Source organism: Akebia trifoliata, chromosome 1 (assembly GCF_017979445.1).
Source record: "Akebia trifoliata isolate Shusen 1 chromosome 1, ASM1797944v1, whole genome shotgun sequence".
Taxonomy (NCBI): Eukaryota; Viridiplantae; Streptophyta; class Magnoliopsida; order Ranunculales; family Lardizabalaceae; genus Akebia; species Akebia trifoliata.
In genome coordinates this window covers 8,944,207-8,956,564 of record NC_141375.1, presented here as the reverse complement: position 1 = coordinate 8,956,564, position 12,358 = coordinate 8,944,207, and positions in this window count along the sequence as shown.

Here is a 12,358-nt window from a genome sequence, read left to right as displayed (position 1 = left end):
AATTTGGTGAACCAAATATTTTTTAATTGATTTTCATTTTTTTCATTGTTCATAGTTAAAATTTAGATTATTTACTAATTTATTTCTATTTAACTTAGAATTTTTTAATATTATAATTATAATTATAACTTTTTTATTTGAATTTGTTGAAAATCGAGTACAAAACTTGCTTTCTTTATAAGAAATAAACAAGGAATTACAATCCCTATCATATCAACTTCGCTAGGAGGCGTGTAAACACTTCTTGAAGATAGTTGAAACCTCTCGTTTGTGCAAGGGAATACGACAACATTATCTTCAAGATTAAATCTAGTCTAGACTTGATCATGTTCCTCTACAAGTTTGCACAACTCAATAAGAACTTGTACCTTACCTTTTTAAGATACCCAAAAGAAAGATACAGAAAAAAAAAAAAGAAAAATTCTCACAAAAAGTAGAGTGAAAATTGAGAGATGTGAGAATGAGTGAGATAGCAAAACCAATTGGCTTAAGGGGTTTATATAGTGGTGGATATTAACTTAGTGCAATGAATCAACATAATTGATACATGTCCCACATATTCTTAAAAGTTAGATGCATTGTACATGTATTTGATGAATATATGTTACAAAATGTCTTTCATCCTAAGATTCACCTTATGTAGCTAATTCATTAATTTAGAATTACTGAATGAACCTTGATCTATGAACCAATATAAATGCCATAAACCATGCACCTAGGTATTCGTTTATAATCATAACTTAAGTTTTTTGGAGGTATCTTGTAGTCGGGGGTGTTAGGGTCGTAGGCCCAACGATAGGGATTCAGGGATCGAAAGCCCAAAATTGACTTTTTTTAGGCGTTTGCACAACTTTCGAGGGTATTTTTATAATGAACAATGTTTGTTTTTCCCTAGGATGCCATATATATTCCAAGTTCAAAAATCCTAAAAAATTGTATTGTATTTTCACAGTTCTCATCAATAAAAAATGGTCATTGTCGCTTGTGGACGTAGGCAATTTTGCCAAACCATGTAAGTCTCTTGTATTTTTTGTTTTCTCTAATTCTATCTTTGTAATTTATCAATTTTGATTGGTCAAAGGGAAAATTTTTTGCAACAAATTGGTATCAGAGTGAGGATCAACTAAGGGATGGCTACAAAATTCATGAAGGTGTTAAATGCCAAGTTGGATGTGGAGAAATTCAATGGGAAGAACAATTTTGGACTACAACAAATCCAAGTTTGAGATGTGTTGATTCAACGAGGTCTTCACAAAGTGTTAAAAGGGGCAACGGGTAAGCCTACAAATATGAATAATGATGATTGGAAGGAGTACAATCTCCAGGCATGCAATACGATTCAGTTATGTTTAACAAAAGAGATCACATATAACATGATGTGCAAAAAGTCTATAGCATCAATATGATTAAAGCTTGAAAGCCTATATATAACCAAATCTCTTACAAACCGATTGTACTTGAAGAAGCAATTGCATACGTTTTGTATAAAAGAAAGTACGCCTATGAATACTCATATCAATGAATTCAATAGGATTTTCGAGAATGGCGAACCGCATAGTCAACCCTAAAACCAATCATACAAATAACCACGCATCTATCATGCAACCACATACCCACAAAAGAAAGGACAAAATTTAGCCTAATCTAAAAGTCTCCTTGAATCAACGGGATTGACTCAAGTGAAAATCAACCTAAGGGTAGTCTTGAATCGGCTCAAGTTTGACCCTAAAATCCCTAGTAAAGTCGTCAATGAAAGTGCCTCGACTCTTTTTACAATTGAATAAAAAGTATTTGGTGACTTTGGGAGATTTTTTGAGAATAAGGAGTCACCACCTAATTTAAGTCTAGGAGTCAAAATAATTTCAAATGTATTTGGAGCGATCAACAGGTAAGGAAAATAGGTAAGGGGTTGAATTACAGGTTTCGAAATGTATTAGGCACCAAACCCTAATGGAGGTGACTGGTCTCTACTACAATCCAAGACTATCCTACGATATACGGGCAAAGAATAGAGTCAATACTAATGTCCAATCATCATTATTTTATATCAAATCGGTCAAACAAAACTAAGGATAGGATTTCCTTAAATACTACAAGATCCTTCAAATTTCACACACAAATAAGGAACATAACTTAGAAAAAATCTTATGTAGTCTAGTACCCTTAAGCTCACTGTGGACAGGAGATTTTTATTTTTGAATATCTTTCCTACTTGGGTTTGGAGTTACCACCATTCTCTTTTCGAAAAGGTTGTGAATGGTCATTTGAAAAGTAATTTTTGAAAGATCATTTTTTATTAGTGACTCTCGTACGGATAGGATCCATTGGTCCACCCTAGAACTAGGTAAAGGGGTCTATATTATGGAGTAGAGAAGGTGTTAGACACCCTACTCCCTCCACCATTAGTGGTAACCTTGGATTCGATTGATTTGAAAATAAAAAATAAAACAAATTAAAAAATCGATTTGTATTCTCTAGTGCGAGGGACTTTGATTTCGGTTTAAATCAAAGAGGGCCTCCTTGTTGAAAAATGGGTCCTTCTATGATCCATACTTTTGAACGAGCTAGAAGAATGTAAATTTTTTTAGTCGAAGGTCCATTTCCATAGGAAAAGGGTCCAAGGCCTTAGTATTAAATTTTTGATGGTGTGTACATTGGTGTAGAGATTTTATAAATGTTTTATTTCAAAAAATCCTCAACCTTTGCCCTTTCGATCGAGTTAAAGCCCAATCTACCAGAAGTAGAGTAGATTTTTCTTGTAGTTTTAAAATAAAAATAAAAATAAAAATAAAAAAAGTAAAAAAAAATAAGGGAGAAGTAGAAGGGGAAGATTTAGGAGGAGAAAGGGAAGAGACTTTTCTTTCTTTTTGTCCAAAACCTACCTTCAAAAAAATAATCTTCTTTGACTTGTTTTGGTTTACTTGTATAGTAGAGATTATGATAGGGGGATTTGAGACTTGAGAGTAAGATTAGATAATTAAGAATGAGTTGAAGGTTGAGAGTGAGTAGAGGGTTAAAAGTAAATAGAAAGAATTAAGAGTGACTTTTTTAATCAAGTCTTAGGGGTTCAAGCATGGGGGAGATTGTGTTGAGAATAAGGGGTCTTATAGGATTTTGAGAATTACTTTTAGGGGTAAGATGGGGTAAAATGAGTAGAATGATTTGAGATTTGTGAAAGGGGGTGTACGTAAATTGAGGGTGGTGGAAAAACATTTGTGAAAAGAGGTGTAAGTGGGCCATTTGTTACCCAAATGAGTTGGATCCTTCAACCTATTTTGGTTGAGTGTTAGGTGGGGTGAAAGGAAGTGGTATTTGGTTGAAAGAATAGGTTGTGTAAGAGATTAGGTGGTTAGGTTTTGGGAGGATAAAGGATGTAGTGACATATGTCCAAAAGGTGTGGAGATTAAGTAATTAGATGAGTTGATTGGGGAAAAGGGGTGTGGGTATGACTTGTGAGGATGGGTTTAAAGAGAATGATGAGAGAAGGGTTATGGATTGTAATGTAGGTAGGTGATTTTGTTAGAGAAAGGTTATAAGGGTAGGTAGTTGAATAAGTGAGGTAGGTTAAGGTGGTGACATATGTCCCACTTTGATGACCTTGGGTGATTGGTTGTGATCTTTGAGCTTGGGTTGAGAATTGGACTTGGGTCATATGGTTGGACTTGGGATAATGATTAGGAAGTAGGTTGAATAGGTATGGTGTTGGGTTTTAAGTCCAATGGGCTTAGGTAGTCGGTTGAGTAGGTATAGTAATGGGTGAGTAGGTATAGTAATGGGTGAGTTTAATTGGACTAAGGTTGGGTTAGTTTGAGAATTGATGATAGTGTAAAAGAGGGGTGAGATGGGTCTTTGGCCCATGAGCCATGTAGGATGGGCCTTAGACCATTTATTAGAAGAAAGAGAAAAAAAAGATTAAATTCTTGAAAATTTGGGCTTTGGGGCCATTCCAATTTTTATGAATTTTTGAGCACTTTGCAGAGAGGTCTCATCCAAATTTGGGTGTCTACAACTATCTCTTTTTATAGGAATTGTGTGCAAAGAACTGTAAAGAATAGACGAAATCCTTATTTATACAGGACGAGAATTTTACTCGAACAAATTTTAAAAATACTGATTTGATTTGACAAATTTGATAACAAGAAGTGGCTACCCAAACACAAGGTTTGACAAGGTTAATCTTTTTATTTCTTCGACCTCGTGGCACGGAGTTTGTTTGAGATCTCGGATTTGTGATAGTTTGATGATTTTTTTTTAAACGGGGGTTTTCTAACAAGTTTGGGCAATTTGAATTTTTCTTTAATGCTACTTTATTATTATTATTTTTTGTTATTATTTTATTATTTTTTTATGGTTCGTTCATGGAACTTGGATTAATGAGATACAGTGAAGTCCGTACATTGTGTACGGACTCGGTCTTTTTAATTTTCAGTCCGTACATAATGTACTTCAGTCCATGCATCATGCACAAACCAGCACGTTTAAATTCTAAAAAATACACCAAACAGTTCACTTCGCCATTTTCTTTCATTTTCTCTATAGTTTTCCGTTTCTTCTTGCTTTGTTGCCTTGTTGGGCTATCAAGGTAACTTTTGCGTGGACTTTTCGTGCAAGGTGATTCAGACTTCGAGTGCTTGCTACATCCTCTAGATTTTCTTCTCGGATAGAGGTCAATTTATCTTTATTTCTACTAGATTATTTTCTTTTGCTTTGCAAAAACCTTTATCGCATGACTAATTGTTTCGAATAAATCATGATGAATACAAAAACTTTGTTGTACTCATGTTTGCTTGCCATGGTAGACATCTTTTTATGCCCTCACTTTATATGAAATCTTTCTTGTATGTCTGTTATGATTGCTCATTTTGCTTTGCATGTTTTTATTCTTTATCGTGCCACTATTCAAACACACGTTCTTAGAAACCATATGATACACTTCGAATGTCAGGACAAATTCCTTAGGTACGGGTGTGATTAGGTTGATATGGGTTTTGGAGGGTGAGTGGGAAAATGTGGTTAGGTCATCAAGCGAAATAGTTCGAATGATTCTAGGGTAAGTTTTTCATTGGGCATTTTGAATAGGTTGATTAGGGGTTGGTTTTTGTGGGGTTTGAAGTGGTGAAGCATAGTCATGGAGAAGGATAAGTCAAGCTTTGGATTTGTCGGGTTCGTAGTGGTGTGGGAACTGCATTAAAGGTTCTGAACAGATTCCTTTGGCTAGGTAAGTCGGATTACGATTTTGGTTGTTAGCGGGTTTGGTCTGGGTTAGACTTGGTTTCGGTGTGCTGCATTCATCAAGTGATTGGTTTTTTTTGTAGATGGTGCGTACTCGAGGGAGTAAGGTGGCTTTGATTAGCAAGGTTGGGGGTAGATTGACTGCGAAGACTTTTTATGAGCAGGATACCATTAGGACGTCACCTATGGAGGAGGCGACGCAGTCTAGAAAGTCTTCGACAAAAACAACTCATTGTCGGGGAGTGAAGTTGAGATTAGTACAACCCGATGTTGATCTACAATTTGACATGTGCTTGGGGAAAGTCGAGCTGGAGGTGTGACCGGCAGGGGTGACCGTGGTGCTAGAGGGAGAGGGATCGAAGGATCTCGTACTACCATATCGACGAAGACTCAAGAGGGAATATAAGATACGCCCCTTTTGACTGGATTGAGTAGTCAAGTCTCAATGTACATAAGGATGGACGTGTTGACTCCTTATCCATCGAGTAACTTTAGAGGTAGCTAGAGAACCTTCATGATGGACTACACCTTTTTACTAAGGATTTGAGGGGTCAATTCACTTGGACTGGGTTTAGAGCATTTTTGCGGATCCCATACTTCAGATCTATCCAATTGATTTTTGTGGCGATGATGGAGCGATGGTTTCCAACTACGTATACTTTCCATATGCCAGAGATGGAGATTACTGAGCTGATTAGGACTCCTTTCATCTCTTTTGCTAATGTCGATAAGCTGCACTAGATGAGCTTGTGGTTTTTATGGTTGGCCTTGGGCCATCGGGGTCATACCGTTCGGTAAGGGGACACTAATTTCACCACGACCTTCTGCCTCAACTTTCTATGCTTGTTGGGGAGCTATTTCTTCTTGAAGGGCGACTTCACAGTGATGACCTGGTTCCTTCCCTTCCTCTAGAATATTCACTGTGTTGCCACTTATGATTGGGGGAGCTGGATATACGACACTATTCTCTGTGGCCTAGATCGGATTGTGGAGGGCATCACTTCTCCTTGTGGTGGCGGGATTTCTATTAGGTTATTCTGGCCTTTTATCAAGGTATATTTGGTCTCAAGGCTTATGTTTTTAACATTTTGATTATCTTGGTCGATTGGTTTGATCTGTTGCCTTATTTTCTTTTCAGCTCTTCGTTTACGTAAATTTTCTATACTACCTTCCTATCATGCGCCATCTGGATGAGGGCTATCCTCTTAGTAATTTTTGGACGACCCGAAACTGACACACTATCAAGATCAACTCTCGCAATGCTCGGGCCCCCTTTGATAAGTGCAGGCTTCATGAGGTAAGTAACCCTGTTTTCATTTTGTAGAGTTAGACTTTCTTTTTGGTGTTTAGGATCTCATTGTCTTTTGTTGTGCATATCTTCTTTGTCACTTTTTCAGACCTTCCTATCTCTGTTCAAGAACGTCGAGAGGTATGGACAGCCTTTAATTGGGACATGCGACAGAAGATTTATCCATGTTTCATCGGTCGTTTCTCCGATGTATATTAATTTGAGGATTGGTTGTTCTTTCAGCATAACCGATCCCTCAGTATCTCAACTGCTCCGATGACGCCTTTTTCGAAGGATCTGCCAGAGGAGGAATACTTGGCCCGGGTCGGCGGGGTACCAACGAGGGGCTTCTGGTAGAGGGTGATTATATCAGTTGGTTTAGGACAATCTCCATTGGTTACCTGATGCCTATTATGTCTATCTATGTTGTGATTACTGAGATCGATGGGATATTTATCCAAGAACATGAGGATAAGGTGTGTTCTCGCATTTTTTTATAATTATGATTCTTTGTATCCTACCATGTCTGATAGTCTGATTTCCTTCTCAGACTGATAATTTGCATCGCTTTCGGGAGGGGTATGGTGTGATCAAAGCTCAGGTAGCCTGATATGCCGAGATGGAGTCTCAATGGAAAGTGGCTTAGGCGGAGTGCATCCATGAGCTAGAGATGATATTGGCCATGAGGGAGTCCTGTTCGCAAGCCGAAATGGTATGTACTTCTCTTCTCTAATTCTTTAAATTTTAATACCTTTATTACTGTTGATTGATTTGTTGTTTTCCTTTCTTGTGATGTTTCAGGATTACTGTCAACGTTACAATGGGGCCAGCATATCAGCTCATCTTCCTCCTCCTACTTAGGTATATTTAATTTTAGTTATTTCCTTTTCATTAGCCTACTTGTATACTTGTTTGTTATTTGGTTGCTTCTATTTATCTTTTCCAGGCCTTGGATGATGTCGGGCCTTTTACCGACCCCTAGCTTTTACGGCAGATCTTTCGAAAACCTTCGATATGGGCTTAGGGATGCATGATCTACCTACTCTTTTGGTACCAGCTCCGTCTTTTCTAGTCTTCGGGACCTAGATTTGTTTGGCGTTAATTCTACTTTTCTAGATGCCCCTGGTACAGATGAGGATAGGCCTTATAGGGTGCACATTGTACATAAGCCTTATATGTATTTTTTTTTCTTTCTTCTTGTACACATTGTATAATTGATTTTGATATATATGAAAATGTCTATTTCATTTTGGATTTCTTGGGACGAGATCCCTTACGTAAACTTTTAGAGTGATTGAGTCAAGTGCACGAGTCCTTAGGACTCCTAGTTAATATTTTTCTTGATTAGGGTTTCTTAAGACCTCAAGGCACATGTTGTAAGAGTTTGGGCCTCAACAGGACTCGTGAGAGTGCAATCGAATGGTTAAAACCTTGAGGGGCTTCAACGATACTCTTAGGTTGTTTGGGTCCTCCTAGAGGTTTAAGTACATGTTTCGGGATGCTCGGGCCTACAAAAGCCCCTTCGGTATGACCGAGGTTTAGGCACCCCCAGATGAGTTTGATTGGGGTATCAGAGTCTCAACAGACCTATAGTAACTACAATTGAGTAATCGGGAATTGAAACCAATAAAATCAAATGATCGAGGCTTGTCCAAATGAATGTACTGGTCCGTGCATACAACACAGACTACACAAATTTTGATGAGTCTATGTTATGTGCACGAATTATTTGGATTGTAACCAGTCCATGCATGGAATACGGACTCAAGTTAATTTCTTCAGTCTGTGGTCTATGAACGGATCAGAACCTTCCATTTTAGCTTTTTATCCAATAGAACCTCACTTGCTCTCTTCATTCATGATTTCAAGATTTTTCACACATTCTAGGCCATCAATGGAGCCCACTCATGCTTTGGATAATTCAACTAACTTTGATCTTAGGTCGAAAGCTCATCTCCCTATCTTGAAAGTGATTTCAACCTTTCAAATATCAAAAGGTACATCGTTGTAGACTTATTTTTGCAATGATGGCTAAACTCTATGACTCATGGAAAGAGGGTTAGGTGGGACTCCAATAAGCTCGAGTTCACTCTCACTTTGTTAAAGGTTACCATCATTGGGACTTAATGGAAGCTCTTATGGGATTTTGAGTCCCAAAGCTTAACTTGTTCCATTTTGGTGACAAAGAGATGACACCTATAGTTGAGGAGTTTGAATGCATTCTCGACCTTTGCTAATCGCCTCAAGTGGTCATACCACCCTTGTGTGAAAGCTATAGAAAAAGGGTGCTAGGATTTTTTGGGTTCCAAAATAACAAATAGAGCAGATTAATGGAAATTCGAATCTCCTTAAGGTTTCTAAGGCATTTTTTCTTCGATGGCTTGACGACGTGGATTCCTTATCTCAGTTCAACATTTTGACCCTAGTGGTGATGAGTCAATTCTTATTTATTCAAAATGATGAATATGTGAATCTGGTTTTGATAAGCGTACCTGACCAAGTTTGATAGGGTTTCAGACTTGCTCCTAAGGGAGACCTATTTATCTCTCATGGCTTGCTCAAGCTGGAAAGAGCGAGTGTATCATGGGTGTGCCCCATTATTGTAGGTAAGGTAATTATTTTGTCCATTTTAAATTTTGAAGCATTGTGGTTTGAATTGACTTCCCTTTTTTATGCAAATTTAATTCTTTGATCATTTGGTTTCAACTACGACCATTAGCCATCCTTTCAACGTTCATACTGATTTAGTGGTTTTGATGAACAAGAGAAAGTTCCCTGTCCGTTCTGGTGGCAAGTTGGGTTGATTCGAAGGTTAGCGAGATATGCCTGATGATGATGTTCGTTGGTCAAGTGTCTTCCAACCCTCGATTTCACCTGTTCTTTCCTTTTCATGGAGTTGTTTTACCATATTGATTAGTTTGATGGGGGCTACTCACTACATCTATTTTCGTGTGTTGAGGCAACTTGGCGAAGAGTATGGCATAATAACTCAGAGATTTTGGTGAACTGGTTGGATCCTTTTTTCATTTTTCTTCCTCGTGGTAATTGCATGATTGACTAGAGAAAGTTTGGAAGAACGTGGTGATTCTCGACCACCTTGTATTTTCTGGCTATTCTTTTTTGAATTACCGATTTGGATACAACAACAAATTACTAAGAGGACTAGTAGTATGCCTTCAGTTTGAGTTAGGTTTTCTTGTTCTCATTTTTTTGACCATCGTGATCAATTGGAAAAGATAAGTGTGTCTCACAAGAAGATTGAGACCTAAAAATGAACTAATACCTAGATAGCTCGACTTGAGTCTTTGAGGAATGAGGAGTCTTTTATCTTGAGAGCAGAGATTGATAATCTGCGAGAGAGGCTTGCTCAGGGTCCCTATTTTGATGCCTTTGTATCTTATTTGGTGAGTCGTAATACTTCAAATGCTGGGATGGTGATGATTGGGCTGGCTATCCGAATTCATGTCTTGGATGAGGGACTTGATTCTTTCTTCATTTCTCGTCAAGACGTATGATTGGCACCATATATTTTTTGTATTTTCTTTTTGTTTGCAAAACTATAATGTAAAGCTTTGAAATTTTTGAATTAAAAGTATATTTTTTACTTACTTGGCCTCCGGTGTATACATTGCTTTGAAAACATGAGTTTGAATAAGTCCTAAATTTTTCCTCATAAGCCAAAATAGTAGTTTTGACAATGTTTGAATTTTTGTGATTTGTTATGTCGGATAAATATTGTAGATATAGAATATGAAAACTTTTTGAAAAACCTTTGGTATTTAGATGATTTATGTGTTTTTGCCAACTTCTGAGTCTCCTCTCTTTTATTGACTAAAGGCATTGATTTCTTCTGTGATGATGTCCCTACTACCACACCTAGGGTAGTGAAGTTAGTATTAGACTGGTTCGGATCCCATCCTCGGCCCAGTCTACTACTTGAACTAGATTGGAGAAAGTGCCTGTGGTATGCCTTACCATATGGGTATAGAATGAATGACCCAATATAGAAATAAACGTGGTATTCATCTTTTGCTCGGTCAAGGCTGGCCTTACTTGGGAGGCTGACTTTAGCCATCTTTGGGTGTATTCCTTTACTGTTTCTCCTTATTTTCTCGTTATTTGTGCTATATCGTTCTGATCCAGACCAACGTCATTGTTAAATATGTGTTGTGCTAGAACATTTCATCTACATCCTGCTAGTTCTTGATGAATGAATGGTCATATCCCGATAACCATTTAAGATCTGTTTATGTTAGACTTCTCTAAAATAACTATACTAGCAATCTATAGCCTTCGTCGTATTGGCACATCAATCCATAGTACAATTTTAGGTGCGATAGAGGTCATTCGATATCATTATCCTGTTCAAATTTTGGGCATTTGAACTTAGCTGGTAGCAGTACGTTGGGATAGAAATAAAGATCCCTGAACCTAGTCCTTCCTAGGGTGTTTGTGCCATTGATTGTTTTTATTTCCTCTTAAAGAGATTCAATATGTCGGGTCATTTTCTTGTCGGTAGTACTCTTGACTTCAACAGCTTTGAAGTCATACTCGTCGTCTGGGATGGTCACCGAAGGTGTTTAGTTATGTGGGATGTAAAGTGGAGGGCTTTGATGTACTTGCATAGTAGGATGTGCGATGGTTTGCTGTCCAGGCTATTGTTACTCGGGGAGCTCAGGGTTTGATCCAGATGCTAGGTATTGAGTGGCTTGTGCTTATAGAAAATTAGTACTAGTCAGGACGGCAGTCAGTATCCTTTTCTGCCTTTTCATTGTTTTCAATAGTATTTCTATCCTTGCGTTAGCCTCTACTAGTTCAGTCGTGGCAGGTTGTGCGTCCTTTGAGTTACTCATAGTTAATGAAGATTGAAGGAAATACAGAGGATTTTCAGGGTGTTTGTATTTCTTTCGTTTTGCCACCTCTAGATGGAAAGATCTCATGTTAGTATATTACAAGGGAGAATAAAATGCATGATATTTTATTAAGTCCAGTAATCATTAGGGACAACACCCGAAAAAATTTAGTTAAATAAATTTAAAAGTGTGGTTCGTCAACACGGAGTTGGCATCAACGCGGAGTTGACATCAACAAGGAGTTGGCATTGATACGGAGCCGAATTGTGTACATTAACATTAAACTGGCATCAGCATGGGGTTAGATTATGTGTTTTTCAAAAATAATGTTACATCAGCACGGAACTGGCATCTACACAGAGTTGGTATCAACATAGAGCTAGCATCAACACAGGGCTGGCACCAACGTGGAGTTGGCATCAGTATGGAACTGGATCATGTGTTTTCTAAAAATAATATTACATAGCATAGGGCTGGCATCAACGCGGATTTAGCATTAGCACGGAGTTGGATTATGTGTTTTCTGAAAATAATGTTACATCAACACGGGACTAGCATCAACACAGAATTGGCATTAGTATGGAGCTGGCATCAGCACGGGAATATGTTACTTATTTTTTGAAAATAATGTTATATCAGCGCGGGGCTGGCATCAATGCGGAGTTGGCATCAGCAAGGAGCCAGATTACGTGCTCTCAAAAAACCAAGTATATCAACACGGGACTGGCATCGACGTAGAGTCGACATCAACACTGAACTAGTTTCGTGTTTTGTGAGGATGATTACATCAGCACGAAGCTGACATCAACATGAAGTTGGCGTAGTTTCAAAAAAAGGATTAAATCAGCACATGGCTGGCATCAACACGAAGTTAGAAAAATATTTTATAAAAATAGATTATTACGAACAAATCAAGCTGGAAAAACACATTTTTTGTTGTTAGCCTCCAATCCAGCTCTCTAAAATCAAGATCGACCAGTTAAAT